This window comes from Oncorhynchus masou, chromosome 15 (genome assembly GCF_036934945.1).
Source record: "Oncorhynchus masou masou isolate Uvic2021 chromosome 15, UVic_Omas_1.1, whole genome shotgun sequence".
Taxonomy (NCBI): Eukaryota; Metazoa; Chordata; class Actinopteri; order Salmoniformes; family Salmonidae; genus Oncorhynchus; species Oncorhynchus masou.
In genome coordinates, this window is record NC_088226.1 from 58,756,382 (window position 1) to 58,773,795 (window position 17,414).

A 17,414-nucleotide genomic window follows, 5' to 3' on the forward strand; every position below is an offset into this window, starting at 1 on the left:
TAGCGATAGTTGACTGCACCTGTGCCAAAACTCCAGTATTTTCCATCCTATAACTTGTTCTCCAACTTCTTTGTAGCCCTTTCCTGCAGTGAAATGACCTAGTGGCCTCATGGGTGGAATGTTATAAATATATATTTTTTTTTATTTTAAACGCTCAAAAATCTGATGTTTCTATGTCAAATGTTCTGTTTTATTTCAGTCTTCTGTGATGTACAGTGCATTTGGAAAGTATTTCACATTTTGTTACATTACAACCTTATTCTAAAATTGATATTTTAGTTTTTTTCCATCAATATATACACACACACACACACACACACACACAATACCCAATAATGACAAAGCAAAAACAGGTTTAGACATTTTTTGCAAATGTAGAAAAAAATGAAATATCACATTTACATAAATATTTAGACCCTTTAGTCAGTACTCTGTTGAAGTACCGTTGGCACGATTACAGTCTCGGCTCTTCTTGGGTATGACGCTACAAGCTTGACACACTTGTATTTGGGGAGTTTCTCCCATTCTTCTCTGCAGATCTCAAGCTCTGTCAGGTTGGATGGGGAGCGTTGCTGCACAGCTAATTTCAGGTCTCTCCAGAAATGTTTGATCGGGTTCAAGTCCGGGCTCTGGCTGGGCCACTCAAAGGACATTCAGAGACCTGTCCTAAAGCCACTCCTGCTTTGTCTTGGCTGTGTGCTTAGGGTTGTTGTACTGTTGAAAGGTGAACCTTCTTCCCAGTCTGAGGTCCTGAACACTCAGAGGTTTTCATTAAGGATCTCTGTACTTTGCTCTGTTCATCTTTCCCTCGATTCTGACTAGTCTCCCAGTCCCTGTCGCTGAAAAACATCCCCACAGCATGATGTTGCCACAACCATGCTTCACCTTAGGGTTGGTGCAAGGTTTCCTCCAGACGTGACGCTTGCCATTCAGGTCCAAGAGTTCAATCTTGGTTTCATCAGACCAAATAATATTGTTTCTCATGGTCTGAGCGTCCTTTAGGTGCCTTTTGGCAAACTCCAGGCAGGCTGTCATGTGCCTTTAACTGAGTGGCTTTGGTAGGGCCACTCCACCATAAAAGCCTGTTGGTGGAGTGCTGCAGAGATGGTTGTCCTTCTGGATTGTTCTCCCATCTCCCCAAGGAACTCTGGAGCTCTGTCAGAGTACCATGAGGTTCTTGGTCACCTTTCTGACCAAGTCCCTTCTCCACAGATTGCTCAGTTTGGCCGGGCGTCCAGTTCTAGGAAGAGTCATGGTGGTTCCAAACTTCTTCCATTTAAGAATGATGGAGGACCTTCAATGCTGCAGACATTGTTTTATACCCTTCACCAGATCTGTGCCTCGACACAATCCTGTCTTGGAGCTCTATAGACAATTCCTTTGACCTCATGGCTTGGTTTTTGCACTGACATGCACCGTCAACTGTGGGACCTTATATAGATGGGTGTGTGCCTTTCCAAATCAATTTACCACAAGTGGACTCCAAACAAGTTGTACAAACATCTCAAGGATGATCAATGGAAACAGGATGCACCTTAGCTCAATTTCTAGTCTCATAGCAAAGGGTCTGAATACTTATGTAAATAAGGTATTTCAGGGTTTTTTGCAAACATTTCTAAAAACATGCTTTTCTTGTCATTATGGGGTATTATGTGTAGATTGATCAAAATTATCAATTTTAGAATAAGGCTATAATGTAATAAAATGTGGAAAAAGTAAAGGGGTCTGAGTAATTTCCAAATGTACTGAATATAAAGTAAAATAATGGGATGCAAACTCAACATTTTATAAAATGTCAACTCTATATCTAACATAGTACATGCATCTTATTTTTTAAGCCCATAACAATGTGAGTAAGGTGTATACTTTTGTTTCAAAGTAGATTTGTTTAAGACTAATAATTAGCCCACTGATATAGCCCACTGCAGTAAAAATGAATGTTTTGGCTGTTTAATACAGGCAATGGCTATATTCAAGGAACTGTCAGTCTCTATATCCCCCTCTCTCTTTTGTTCTATTGGATTCAATAAACAACCTTCTGTGTTGTGCTTCGTTTCACAGTGCGCATCTTTCTGCCAAGATGTGGAGGGCCTTTCAGCGAATGAAATAGACAGTTGATAAGACCTTCCAGTCCCCAGTGGTGGTGACTATGTAATGTAATCCAACATCAGGGTCACTTCTTACTACAGCTCATAAACCCACTCGCTGGGCTGAAGAGACTGGAATTCAGAAGGGAATATACATTGATAAAACAATTAAAATACACAGACCGTCCCCAGATTTACCGTTACATGATGACTTGTGTTTAATAAGATGCAGTGTATAAATGTCTAGTAGATGGCTATTACCTTACCTATAAGTTATAACAGCCAATCTGTTTATCCTACAGCTATTGGAAGCAGTAATCATGAGCCTATAAACCAGTGTTACACTAAGGCAGTGTGCAATAGTAGCAAGACCACTTTATGCAGCTCACCCTGCACTATCAGCTCCAATGAAAATAACATGAGTAAGTTTACCTCTGATAAGCTTCCCAGTAAAGCAAAATGAAAGTAGCTTGCTTGTAACAGATGACATTCATATTCTGACTATCTCTGAAACGCACTTACATAATACCTTTGAGACAGAGGCAGCAATGATTACAACATCTACCGAAAAGACAGAAATGCCAATGGAGGCGGTGTTGCGGTCTATATTCAGAACCACATTCCTGTAAAGCTTAGAGACGATCTAATGTTAAATACTGTTTAAGTAATATGGCTACAGGTTCATCTGCCTCACCTAAAGCCCATTATTGTGGGAAGCTGCTATAGACCAGCAAGTGCTAACAGTCAGTATCCAGATAACATGTGTGAAATGCTTAATAATGTATGTGATATCAACAGAGAAGTTTATTTTCTGGGTGATTTAAAAATTGACTGGCTATCAAGCTGCCCACTCAGGAAATATTTTTAAAACTAACCAGTGCCTGCAACCTGGATCAGGTTGTTATTCAACCTACCAGGGTAGTTATAAACAGCACAGGAATTAAATCAACATGTATAGATCACATTTTTACTTATGCTACAGATATTTGCATGAAAGCAGTATCCATATCCGCAGGATGTAGCGATCACAAATTAATAGCCATATCTAGGAAAACCAAAGTTCCAAAGGCTGGGCCTAATATAGTGTAGAAGAGGTCATACAAGAAGTTTTGTAGTGATTCATGTCTGTAATGAGTAGCAACCAGATGCTGCACTTGACACATTTATGAAACTACTTATTTCATCTACTAATAAGCACGCACCCATTAAATAAGAAAATGACTAAAAACTGTTAAATCCCCTTGGATTGCTGAGGACTTGAAAAATTGTACGGTTGAGAGGTATGAGGCAAAAGGTTTGTCAATTAAGTCTGGCCCAACTGATTGGCAAACATACTGCAAATTAAGAATTCATGTGACTAAACAAAATAAAAAGAAACTATACTATGAAACAAAGACAAATTATATGAAGAATGATAGTAAAAAAGCTTTGGGGCACCTTAAATGAAATTTTGGGGGAAAAAAGCCAACTCGGCTCCTTCATTTACTGAATCAGATGGCTCATTCATCACAAAGCCCACTGATATTACAAACTACTTTAATTACTTTTTCCATTGGTAAAGATAAGCAAACTTAGGGATGACATGCCAGCAACAAACGCTGACACTACACATCCAAGTATATCTGACCAAATTATGAAAGACAAGAATTGTACTTTTGAATTCCTTAAAGTCAGTGTGGAAGAGGTGAAAAAAGTGTTGTTGTCTATCAACAATGACAAGCCACCAGGGTCCGACAATCTAGATGGAAAATTACTGAGGATAATAGCAGACGATATTACCACTCCTATTTGCCACATCTTCAATTTAAGTCTACTGAAGAGAGTATGCCCTCAGGCATGGAGGGAAGCTAAAGTCATGCTGCTACCCAAGAATACTAAAGCCCCCTTTACTGGCTCAAATAGCCAACCAAAAAGCCTGTTACCAACCCTTAGCAAACTTCTGGGGGGAAAAAATGGTTTTTGACTAGATACAATGCTATTTCAGAGTAAACAAATTGACAACAGAATTTCAGCATGCTTATAGGGAAGGACACTCAACAGGCACAGCATTTACACAAATGACTGATGATTGGCTGAGAGAAACTTCAGTGCAGCTTTTGACATTATTGATCATAGTCTACTGCTGGAAAAACATGTGTTATGGTTTTGCACCCCCTGCTATAATGTGAATAAAGAGTTACTTGTCTAACAGAACACATAGGGTGTTCTTTAAAGCTTGTTTGGGCTAGGGGGCAGTATTTTGACATCCAGATGAAAAGCATGTCCAAAGTAAACTACCTGTTACTCAGGCCCAGAAGCTAGGATATTTGGATTGGTAGATTTGGATAGAAAAGTTTCTAAAACTGTTAAAATAATGTCTGAGTATAACAGAACTGATATGGCAGGTGAAACTAAGGACAAACTACCCCCCCCCCAAAAAAAAAAAAAATTACCACTATTTTCAATGGCTAGAACTTTAATTATAAGGCCAAGTCCTCCCAGATTGCAGTTCCTAGGGCTTCCACTAGATGTCAGTCTTTAGAGTTTCAGGCTGTTTTTTTTTTTTAATTACCCAGAAATTGAAGATTTTCTAGGTGGCTCCCATTTCGGCTGTAGTGTTTCCAAGCGCGTGGATGAAAGCGCGTTTTCTTATTTATCTCCGGTAATGAACATACTATTCTCCATCCTAAAATGTATTGTTTATTTGCATATTAGGATACCTAAGGTTTGATTATAAATGTTGTTTGACTTGTTTGGAAAAGTTTCTTAGAAACGTTTTGGGATTCATTTTGATGGAGGGAAACTGGATGGATTGACTGAAGCGCGCCAGCTAAACTGAGTTATGGATATAAAGAAGAACATTATCGAACAAAATGACCATTTGTGATGTAACTGGGACCTTTTGGAGTGCCAACAGAAGAAGATCAAAGGTAAGGCATTTTTTATATCGCTATTTCTGACTTTTGTGTCGCACCTGCCTGGTTGAAATATGTTTTTCATGTGTTTGTATGCGGGGTGCTGTCCTCAGATAATTACATGGTTTGCTTTCGCTGTAAAGACTTTTTGAAATCTGACATGGCGGTTTGATTAACAAGAAGTGGAGCTTTATTTGGATGTATTACACTTGTGATTTTATGAAAGTTAAATATTTATAGAAATTTAATTTGAATTTGGCGCCCTGCAATTTCACCGGATGTTGTCGAGGTGTCCCGCTAGCGGCACGCCTTTCCCAAACAGCCTATCAAATATAATCCAGTTAGAATCAGGAATTCCCCAGGGTAGCTGTTTAAGCCCCTTGCTTTTTTCAATTTTTACTAATGACATGCTACTGACTTTGAGTAAAGCCACATTTTTATGTATGCGGATGACTCAACACTACACACGTTAGCTACTACAGTGACTGAAATGACTGCAACACCCAACAAAGAGCTGCAGTTAGTTTCAGAGCTAGTTCCTCAGCTAAATCTTGTAATAAATCATGTGGAAATTGAGCAAGTTGTAATGACTAAATTGCTTGGAATAACACTAGATTGTAAACTGTCATGGTGAAAACATATTTATGCAGTAGTAGCTAAGATGGGATATGTCTGTCTATAATAAAGTGATGCTCTGCCATCTTAACAACACTTTCAACAAGGCAGGTCCTACAGGCCCTAGTTTTGTCGCACCTTGACTACTGTTCAGTCGTGTGGTCAGGTGCCACAAAAAAGGACTTTGCAATTGGCTCAGAACGGGGCAGCACGGCTGGTCCTTGGATGTACACAGAGTTAATATTAACAATATGCATGTCAATCTATCCTGGCTGAAAGTGGAGGAGAGATTGACTTCATCACTACTTTTATTTATGAACTCCTGGCACACAGCTCGGACACCCATGCATACCCTACAAGACATGCCACAACAGGTCTCTTCACAGTCCCCAAGTCCAGAACAGACTATGGGAGGCACACAGTACTACATAGAGCCATGACAACATGGAACTCTATTCCACATCAAGTAACTTACGCAAGCAGTAAAATTAGATTCAAAAACAGATTTAAAAAACGCCTTATGGAACAGCGGGGAATGTGAAGCAACACAAACACTGGCACAGACACACACATGGATTTAGTAATGTAGATATGTGGTAGTGGTGGAGTAGGGGCCTGAGGGCGCACATTGCATTATGAAATCTGTGAATATATTGTAATGTTTTAAAATTGTATAAACTGCCTTAATTCAGGAAGAGGAGCTGCTGCTTTGGCAAATGGGGATCCATAATAAATACAAATACAACTCTATTCACTTGTGTTAGGCTATATTGCAAGTAGCCTAGTGTCTAAATGTTCCCCCGAATCCCCCCTTTAGTAGGTATTTCATACAATATACAGCCAAAATATTAGGCCTAACTGGCAGCAGTATGCTACATGATCTGTGTCATTGTGTGTGAGCATGTCTTTCTCTGTTTTCTTCCTACCTTGGTTACGTCACAGCAGCTGATCTGTCATTTCTCACAGACACAGCTCTCGGACCAGCAGAACCAGAACTTTTAGCAAATAAAATCGGTTAATTTCACACATTTACTGGGTGGGTCTCACTCTCTTTCCACTTTTTCCATTTCACCTTTATTTATCCAGGTAGGCCAGATGAGAACAAGTTCGACACAAACAACAAAACAGAGTTACACATAGGATAAACAAACGTACAGTCAATAACACAATAGAAAAATGTATATATAGTGTGTGCAAATGTAGTAAGATTAGGGAGGTAAGGCAATAAACAGGCCATCGTGGCGAAATAATTACAATTTAGCAATTAAACACTGGAGTGATAGATTTGCACATTCATCTTCTGCATGTAAAGATACTGGGGTGCAAAGGAGCCAAAAAATATATAGGGATGAGGTAGTTGGATGGGCTATTTACAGATGGGCTGTGTACAGGTGCAATGATCGGTAAGCTGCTCTGAAAGCTGATGCTTAAAGTTAGTGAGGGAGAGAAGACTCCAGCTTCAGTGATTTTTGCAATTAGTTCAAGTCATTGGCAGCAGAGAACTGGACGTAAAGGCAGCCAAAGGAGGAGTTGGCTTTGGGGATGACCAGTGAAATATACCTGCTGGACCACGTGCTGCGGGTGGGTGCTGCTATGGTGACCAGTGAGCTGAGATAAGGCGGGGCTTTACCTAGCAAAGACTTACAAAAGGACCTGTCGCCAGTGGGTTTGGCGACGAATATTAAGTGAAGGCCAGCCAACGAGAGCATACAGGTCGCAGTGGTGGTTAGTATATGAGGCTTTGGTGACAAAACAGATGGCACTGTGATAGACTGCATCCGAATTGCTGAGTAGAGTGTTGGAGGCTATTTTGTAAATGACATCGCAGAAGTTAAGGATCGGTAGGATAGTAAGTTTTACGAGGGTATGTTTGGCAGCATGAGTGAAGGATGTTTTGTTTGCGAAATAGGAAGCCGATTCTAGATTTAATTTTGGATTGGAGATGCTTAACGTGAGTCTGGAAGGAGAGTCTATAGTCTAACCAGACACCTAGGTATTTGTAGTTGTCCACATATTAAGTCAGAACTTTCCAGAGTAGTGATGCTAAACGGGCGGGCGGGCGTGGGCAGCGATCGTTTGAAGAGCATGCATTTAGTTTTACTTGCTTTTAAGAGCAGTTGGAGGACACGGAAGGAGTGTTGTATAGCATTGAAGCTTGTTTGGAGGTTAGTTAAGGCCCTTCTTTGGACACTGTGTTAAGTATACAGAATGGTGTCGTCTGCGTAGAGGTGGATCAGAGTCACCAGCAGCAAGAGCGACATCATTGTATACAGAGAGAATCCCGAGAATTTAACCCTGTGGTACCCCCATAGAGACTGCCAGAGGTCCGGACAACAGGCTCTCCGATTTGACACACTGAACTCTGAGAAGTAGTTGGAAAACCAGTCGAGGCAGTCATTAGAGAAACCAAGGCTGTTGAGTCTGCCGATTAGAATGCGGTGAGAGTCAAAAGCCTTGGCCAGGTCGATGAAGACGGCTGCACAGTATTGTCTTTTATCGATGGTGGTTATGATATCGCTTAGGATCTTGAGCGTGGATTAGGTGCACCCATGACCAGCTCGAAAACCAGCTCGGAAATTCTTTGATGATACGCGTTTGACTTTGAATGTGAATTTGCGCCACCTCAGCTCAGCCAATCAGAAAACTGGTCCGTCCCAGCTTGGTCAGACAAATGCCCCATATACTACAGATTATTATGCCAGCAGAGGAACTGTGCAAAAGTCATTAAAAAAAAACAGGGCCACTGCGTCATTTTTATCAAATAAATATTATTATTATTTTTTTACATTTTCGACCAGCCCACCCCAATAAAAGATGGTCCGGCCCTTCTGGCATTTGCCAGAATTGTCAGACAACCAAGCTACCCATGACCTCTAGTATTGTGCGGTCCCTGACAATTCCCAGTCCTACACCCCACCTTATATCATATCAACCATCTCCCTCTTGGCTCTATCCCTATGAAATATTACTACTGCTCATTCCCACGCATAACAATGTATAATCTCTCAACCGAGCAATTAAGTTCTCTCCCTCCCTCATTCCCTCCCAAATAATGTATATATTTCCAGAACATGTGTGCATTACAGAATTACGACACATTATCTCTCTCGTTCTCTCTCTGACTCATATGAAATCCTCTGTGAGAAGAGTCAGACTCAGAATAGTTCAAGGTAAAGACCTAAAGATGATAGTAGTCAAAGTTGGCGAGAGTGGGTAGTGTTCCGAGAATCAGCATTTGATGAGAAGTGGTGTGGAGTGAGCCATTGGGTAGGTTGAGAGTACTGTGGAGAGCATCGGCATAGGATGAAAGCAGTGTGGGTTGAGAGAGTGTCAAGGTTGTTTGAGGGGTAAAGCGAACCCTGCAGAGTGTGGATGAAGCCATTATGGTGAAGGCCGAGGGCTTAAGTGGACCCCTACAGTATTGAGAGTCAATAGTAGTGAGGAGGTAAAGCCTTGGATGGTGTTGGCTGTGTGGGGTTGGGTGGTAGGAACTAGAGAGGGTCTCTGAGCAGCATGGTGGGGTGGGGAGGAAGTTACACTACAGACAGAGGCATGCCCCTACCCCCGCCCCCTGCAAGCGAACACAGTCACAGCCCAGCTGAGCTGCCAGCTGTTGGAGAGGAAGTGTGAGAATGAATGTGATCTCACCTTGTGGGCCTGTCATTACTACAATGGCTTTGGTATCAGCTGTAACAGAGCTCAAGAGTCAGGGGTGGTGGAGGGGATGGGGATAGAAAGGCAGGGGCTTTGTGGTGTATAGGCATGTACTGTATAGCTGTGTTACAACCACTAACCCAAATGATCTGCTCTAAATACAGTAAATAACATGAAAATAGTTCAGTGAAATGTCTTTGTGCACGCAGTCTGCTTTTTCGTGTTTTTGGATTATCCCTGATTTTGCAAGAGACATAAGAGCTTCTAAAGTGATTCACCATGAAGCATAGGCAGCGACATAACAGAGCCAGAAGGGGAGAGGTGAGGAGGCCAGCGTTTGGGACAGTGCCCAGTAAGGCCAAGGGCATTAGGACAAGGGGTGGCAGCAGCAAATGCTAAGAGATGAGATCACAGAAGCACCTCAGCATGATGCTGCCTCATCACAGATAATCCACCCAACATAAAAAAGACGATCGCTATTCTCCTGAGCCTGAATTAAATGCAAAATTGACACCCCCATACCCTATTTCTCACCCCCACCACAATAAAAAAGGTGTAGGCCTAGTTCTGACAGACAAATAAGAACAAGCCAGGCTAACATCAGCCACCTAGCCATATATTGTACACATGTAACAGCAATGTATTTGATGTTTAAAATTCTGCGCCCATTTTGAAAAGGATATATGGAACATTTGGGGTCATCATGAGATGCTCTAGCAGTACCGCGACTGGGTTTGGGCTGCATTGGGGTAGGGTGGGGTGGTGGTGGTGGTGACTGGCTTTACATAGCTAACCAGGATTAAGGCTGTACTTTATAGAAATGAAAAGGACCAAGAGGTTATGCCTACTAATCCTGTAGAACGCATACAAAGAGACAAAGGATGGATAGATTTAACTACATTTGACCTTAAACACAGCCGGAAGTCTATGAAATGAAGTATAGCATATCAGCAGCAGACCAGCAGGACAAGAGACTAAACTATCTGGATAGAGAGATGCTGTATGATTTATGCCTACGCTGAACAGTTGTGTCCTCAGATGGCGAGTACATATAAGGGAAGCTATGAGGAATTAAACAAGTCACATCGGAAAGTTTCTACATTTTGCAATGTTGGATTTCACAAAACCAAAATAAGTACAGTGGAATGGACATCACAAAAAAATCAATGTACAAAGCTAACACCAACCATGACTAGAGTGGTACAATATTCCAAGATTTATTACACTGTTTAGGCATGTTATGTCTGCTATTCCCTGAGTTTTTTTTATAACTTGCGTTAGATACATAGTATGAGCTTCGATTTGACTGACGAGAATTACAAAACCCTCAAAACCCTATGAGAAATGTGGCATTTTCAAAATGAAAAGAGCATATGTAATGAACAAGTGTGGTATGTTTGTCTTTTTCACGCTTGTGGGGAGCAGGAAAAATAATTTATCCCTGACCGGTCGCTCTCCTCCCCTCTACACAGATAATGTATCTATTTATTCAGGAAGGATGAGATAATCCCTAAATGAGGCATTGTGGGTCACAGACAGACAGACAGACCTGGTTTTAGGTTGCCTCACTGTGTGTGTTCCTTTGAGCAGATGGCCCTTATTGGAAACCCAGACTTTCTGTGTCAGGAGTTCGGGCCGAGTGACACACCCCCCCCCCCCCCAAAAAAACTACCAACCAACACTGCCCACCCCACCATCCTTCCTTATTCCCCTCGAGCGGAGTACCCCCGACCCGGACTAATCAATTTCCACCACGACAGCGTTTGTTAATGTCATTTAATGGGGATAATCCCCAGGAGATGGAGCATCCCATGTACAGTAGGTCTGTATGTGAGGGGTGGGTGGCTCGGTGAAATGGACGACGGACTCCGGAATCAAAGGACGATTTAGACAGACAACAAGGCCATACAGTGAGAGAGCAGAGGGCCGGGGCCAGAGAGACACAGACTCACAGCACTACTCAGGAGATTCGAGGAGGACATGAATGGGACGACTATCTACATGTTCTCCACAGGAAAGTTAAAAACAAACAGTACCAATCAAAATACATAATCACATGCCGACTCGGAGGCAGGGGAGTGTTTCACATGGTCAGGCTCAGTGAGATTGCCTGTATGAGACTGTGTGAGAGATGTTTCTTGTGGAGTCGTGATGACTGATCAGCTACTCTACAGTTTACAGGCTGCCAGGACCATTATTCTGTCTTCACATGTTACTGTGAGAAAGAGACAAGCAGAGAACAGCCTAGTCAAATTAGACATGTCTCCACAACCAACGTAGTTAATCAAAGCATGGTTTACTACAAATGAAATACTAATGAAGCCTGTGAAGGTAAATGCATTCATGAAGTGGTCATCATAAGGATCTAGGCAAATGCCTTCTTAGTGAACAGTATAACTCCATAGTGCATGGATCACTTTGTGCAAATAAATGAGATACAGTGCATTCGGAATGTATTCAGACCCCTTCCTTTTTCCACATTTAGTTACGGTACAGCCTCATTCTAAAATGGATGATCTTTTTTGGAGTCATCAATCTAGACACAATACCCCATACTGACAAAGAGAAAAAAGGTTTATAGAATGTTTTGCTAATGATTCAAAATGAAAAACAGATACCTTATTTAGATAAGTATTCAGACCCTTTGCTATGAGACTCTAAATTGAGCTTAGGGTATCCTTTTTCATTTGTTCATGCTTGAGATGGTCCTACAACTTGATTGGAGGCCACCTGTGGTAAATTCAATTGCTTGGACATGATTTAGAAAGGCATACACCTGTCTATTTAAGGTCCAACAATTGACAGTGCATGTCAGAGCAAAAACCAAGCCATGAGGTCAATGGAATTGTCCGTAGAGACCCAAGACAGGATTGTGTCGAGGCACAGATCTAGGGAAGGTTACCAAAAAATGTCTGCAGCATTAAAGGTCCCCAAGAACACAGTGGCCTCAATTATTCCTAAATGGAAGAAGTTCGGAACCACCAAGACTCTTCCTGGAGCTGGCCGCCCGGCCAAACTGAGCAATCGGGGGAGAAGGGACTTGGTCAGAGAGGTGACCAAGAACCCAATGGTCACTCTGACAGAGCTCCTGTGCTCCTCTATGGAGATGGGAGAACATTCCAGAAGGACAACCAACTCTGCAACACTCCACCAATCAGGCCTTTATGGTAGAGTGGCCAGATGGAAGCCACTCCTCAGTAAAAGGCACATGACAGCCAGCTTAGACTTTGCCAAAAGGTACATAGGATTGAACTCTCTGGCTTGAATGCCAAGTCGCACATCTGGAGGAAACCTGAATGGAGAAAGGTGAACGGCGCAAAGTACAGAGAGATCCTTGATGAAAACCTGTTCCAGAGAGCTCAGGAACTCAGACTGGGATGACGGTTCACGTTCCAACAGGACAACGACCCACAGCCAAGACAATGCAGGAGTGGCTTTGGGACAAGTCTCTGAATGTCCTTGAGTGGCCCAGTCAGACCCCGGAGTTGAACCCGATCGAACATCTCTGGAGAGCCCTGACAATAGCTGTGCAGCAACACTCCCCATCCAACCTGACAGAGCTTGAGAGGATATGCAGAGAAGAATGGGAGAAACTCCCCAAATAGAGGTGTGCCAAGCTTGTAGCATCATACCCAAAAAGATTGAGGCTGTAAACGCTGCCAAAGGTGCTTCAACAAAGTACTGAGTAAGGGGTCTGAATACTTACAGTACCAGTCAAAAGTTGACACACCTACTCATTCAAAGTTCTCTTAATTTTTACAAATGTTCTACATTGTAGAATAATAGAAGTAATCAAAACTATGAAATAACACATTTGGAATCATGCAGTAACCAAAAAAAGTGTAACAATCAGTCAACAGTCACCTGGAATGCATTTCAATTAACAGGTGTGCCTTGTTAAAAGTTCATTTGTGGGGGCCTCCCGGGTGGCGCAGTGGCTAAGGGCGCCCTACTGCAGCGCCAGCTGTGCCATCTGGGTTCGCGCCCAGGCTCTGTCGTAACCAGCCGCGACCGGGAGGTCCGTGGGGCGACGCACAATTGGCCTAGCATCATCCGGGTTAGGGAGGGCTTGGCCGATAGGGATGTCCTTGTCTCATCACACACCAGCAACTCCTATGGCAGGCCACGCTAACCAAGGTGCACGCTAACCAAGGTTGCACCAGTTGTAGCGATAAAACAAGATAGTAGCTACTAACAATTGGATACCACGAAATTGGGGAGAAAAAGAGCTAAAAAAATAAAATAAAAAAAAAGTTAATTCCTGGAATTTCTTTCCTTCTCAATGTGTTAGTCAATCAGTTGTGTGTGGCCACCACGTGCCGGTATGACCTCCCTGATGAGGTGGCGGATGGTCTCCTCCCAGATCTGGTCTCCTCCCAGATCTGGACTAAAGCATCCGCCAACTCCTGGACAGTCTGTGGTGCAGTGTGGCGTTGGTGGATGGAGCGAGACATGATGTCCCAGATGTGCTCAATTGGATTCAGGTCTGGGGAACAGGTGGGCCAGTCCATAGCATCAATGCCTTCCTCTTGCAGGAACTGCTGACACACTCCAGCCACATGAGGTCTATCATTGTCTTGCATTAGGAGGAACCCAGGGCCAACCGCACTGAGGATCTCGGTACCTAATGGCAGTCAGGCTACCTCTGGCGAGCACATGGAGAGCTGTGCAGCCCCCCCAAAGAAATGCCACCCCACACCATGACTGACCCACCGCCAAACCGGTCATACTGGAGGATGTTGCAGGCAGCAGAACGGTCTCCACTGCGTCTCCAGACTGTCACATGTGCTCAGTGTGAACCTGCTTTCATCTGTGAAGAGCACAGGGCGCCAGTGGCGAATTTGCCAATCTTGGTGTTCTCTGGCAAATGCCAAACGTCCTGCACGGTGTTGGGCTCTAAGCACAACCCCCACCTGTGGACGTCAGGCCCTCATACCACCCTCATGGAGTCCGTTTCTGACCATTTGAGCAGACACGCACATTTGTGGCCTGCTGGAGGTCATTTTGCAGGGCTCTGGCAGTGCTCCTCCTGCTCCTCCTTGCACAAAGGCGGAGGTAGCGGTCCTGCTGCTGGGTTGTTGCCCTCCCACGGCCTCCTCCACGTCTCCTGATGTACTGGCCTGTCTCCTGGTAGCGCCTCCATGCTCTGGACACTACGCTGACAGACATAGCAAACCTTCTTGCCACAACTCGCATTGATGTGCCATCCTGGATGAGCTGCACTACCTGAGCCACTTGTGTGGGTTGTAGACTTCGTCTCATGCTACCACTAGAGTGAAAGCACCGCCAGCATTCAAAAGTGACCAAAACATCAGCCAGGAAGCATAGGAACTGAGAAGTGGTCTGTAGTCACCACCTGCAGAACCACTCCTTTATTGGGGGTGTCTTGCTAATTGCCTATAATTTCCACCTGTTGTCTATCCAATTTGCACAACAGCATGTGAAATGTATTGTCAATCAGTGTTGCTTCCTAAGTAGACAGTTTGATTTCACAGAAGTGTGATTGACTTGGCGTTACATTATGTTGTTTAAGTGTTCCCTTTAGTTTTTTTGAGCAGTGTATTTTGATGTGTTAAACTTTTTGGTTACTACATGATTCCATGTGTGTTATTTCATAGTTTGTGCCTTCACTATTATTCTGCAATGTATAAAATAGTACAAATAAATAAAAACCCTTGAATGAGTAGGTGTGTCCAATATTTTGACTGGTATTGCATTTTTTTTTTTATATACATTTGCAAAAATTTCTAAAAACCTGTTTTTGTTGAGTCATTATGGGTTATTGTGAGTAAATTGATGAGGGGGAAAAATATGAAATCCATTTGAGGATAAGGCTGTAATGTAACAAAATGTGGATAAAGTCAAGGGGTCTGAATATTTTCAGAATTCACTGTAGGCTAGCTCTTGAACACCCTTCTCCATTAGCTTCCGCTGCGTTTGAACTACAAAGCTGTGTTTTAACGTTTAGAAACGTCAATAATCCCTGTTTGCCAAAACGGTTTTTGAAACATGCCGATATGCCCCATATCTTTCACATCAGTGAGAAATAATCTTTCAAATAAAAAAAGACACACTTACTGAAGCAGATTTGCACAGATCGATATGCTCTGTGCCTCCAGTTGACGAACTACACTTCCTCCCCAGTTAAGCTTACACAGGTTTTGAGAGTGCTGATTAATTAGCACAGGTGGCCACCTCTGTCTTTTGTAAACAAGTACTGTAACATGGATATATGGCCGTGTGGGAACACCCTAAACCCATAAAGGTCTGTAGTAATTTAACCTTTTTTTAAGTATTTCTCTCTGATATGAATGATACCTTCCTTATATGTTGACCAAACTGACTCCGCACATGCGTCCGCGTGCGCCATCGATTTTGTCTATCCCCACCAGATGCGTTCATGACTCGCAGGTTAAAATACCAAAACCAACTGTGTTAATTTGGGGACAGGTTGAAACACACATGAAACATTAATGGAAATTTAGCTTGATCGCTGTTGCTAGCTAATTTGTCCTAGGAGATAAACACTGGGTTATTATTTTACCTGAAATGCGCATGGTCCCTTTTCTGCTGGATAATTTTAGAATTTTGACCCATTTTGAGTCACACGAAATTGAGTGTTCTCTACTCAGACAATTAATCCACAGATAAAAGGGGAAACCTAGTTCGTTTTTTTAGCGCCTGGCTACGCAGACGCACCTTGACGTGCGGAGCAGTGTGGGTGAAATCATTGAATAACATGTATTTGTACAATTATTTTGCAACGCTCTCGCACGCAACACTTGCGGTTTGGGCTGCATGTTACGTTTTCAAAACCGCACCAACCAAAAGCTATGCGATTTAAGGTTCATTACGGGGCTCTTAACCAAACTCCCAAAGCCGATACTATTGTCAATAGGCTCTAAATGTAGTTAGCTATGAATGGGTTAAATGTAGGCGAGACTATCTACTCATACAAGTATATGCTATGGGCGGTTTAGCAACTAATACTGAGTGACTACAGAAATCCATTTCGTGTTTAAACTGCTCAAACAAAACTCAGGTTCACCATTCATAAAAACATTTCCATACAGTTGCATCATTTCATAATGCTGAAGGAAAAACATTTAATCTGACAAAGATAATACTTCCAATCAATATGTAACCTAAATTTATATGTGAATTCAATGGATACGTTTTCTTAGGTTTCAAGACAAATGTGCAAAACATGCGTGTCTCATCGTGTCATGTCTGTTGTACAGAGCGGCGCTATTATCGAAAGTAATACATGTACTACTATCATCGCAATTGTAAATTCAGCAGATGTTTACGCAGGCAAATGAGTATACAGCCAGTTATATTCTAACTGACCCGAAGATGTATTTGAATTCGCTTCTAAAATGTATAGAATATAAAGGACAGACTGGGTCCGTTGCTGTAGCGGGAGAACACCCGTCAAACTCACCTTGGAAGAACAGTATAGTTGCATAAACACAAGCCGTTGAGTTTCAAAGTCCCCCTAAAAAATAAAAATAACCCCCAAGCAAAATGCATGTAAAGTTCACATTTTACTCTTCCTGAATTCGCGCGGAAAGGGTTACAGAAAGGCACTGTTCCTTAGAAAATACAGTGGGCTCGCACTGGTTGACAATTCCTACGGAAAGACGACACTCAACAAGAGTCCAGAAAATAACAGGGACTTTCTCCACGCCCAGGTACAGGATCACATGATGATTCCAGGTGTTTCTTCTCGAACTCTGGCTAAATTGGTAATACACCTGTGAGATCCGCTAACATCCGCCTTGAGTGACATTGCATTTGAGAACCATGACATTATAGTGGGGAATGCGTGGAGAGGAAGAACGCAACATCGACCGGGACGAGAGAGGAATTATTCTCCTCCCCCTTCCAAAACGCAAAAGACTGTATAGTTCACTGACTGCCAGGCAATGGTTACGAAATATCAAGAAAAGCGAAGGAGCAAGTAGTATAATATGGTATTCGGTCGCCACCGGCTTCAAATCATTGTAATGCAGGGAAGGCATTGAAATAGCTCATGCATGCGAGTTCACATTCAGTTAAAAATAATATTGGAACATATACCGGATAGGTGCAGTGAAATATGTTGTTTTACAAGGTCAGCCACAGTAGTACGGTACCCCTGGAGCAAATTGTGGTTAAGTGC

The 17,414-nt window shown here is 42.6% G+C and overlaps 1 protein-coding gene across 1 annotated transcript in view; it reads right to left on the reverse strand.

The window, feature by feature from the left end:
* LOC135556547 (plexin-B2-like) overlaps positions 1-17,062 on the reverse strand; it is a 270,152-nt gene extending 253,090 nt beyond the window's left edge. The window contains exon 1 of the mRNA XM_064989839.1: positions 16,695-17,062. The gene's annotated coding sequence lies outside the window, so the exon portion shown is untranslated. The remainder of the gene's footprint in view (positions 1-16,694) is intronic.
* Positions 17,063-17,414: the final 352 nt, after the last annotated feature.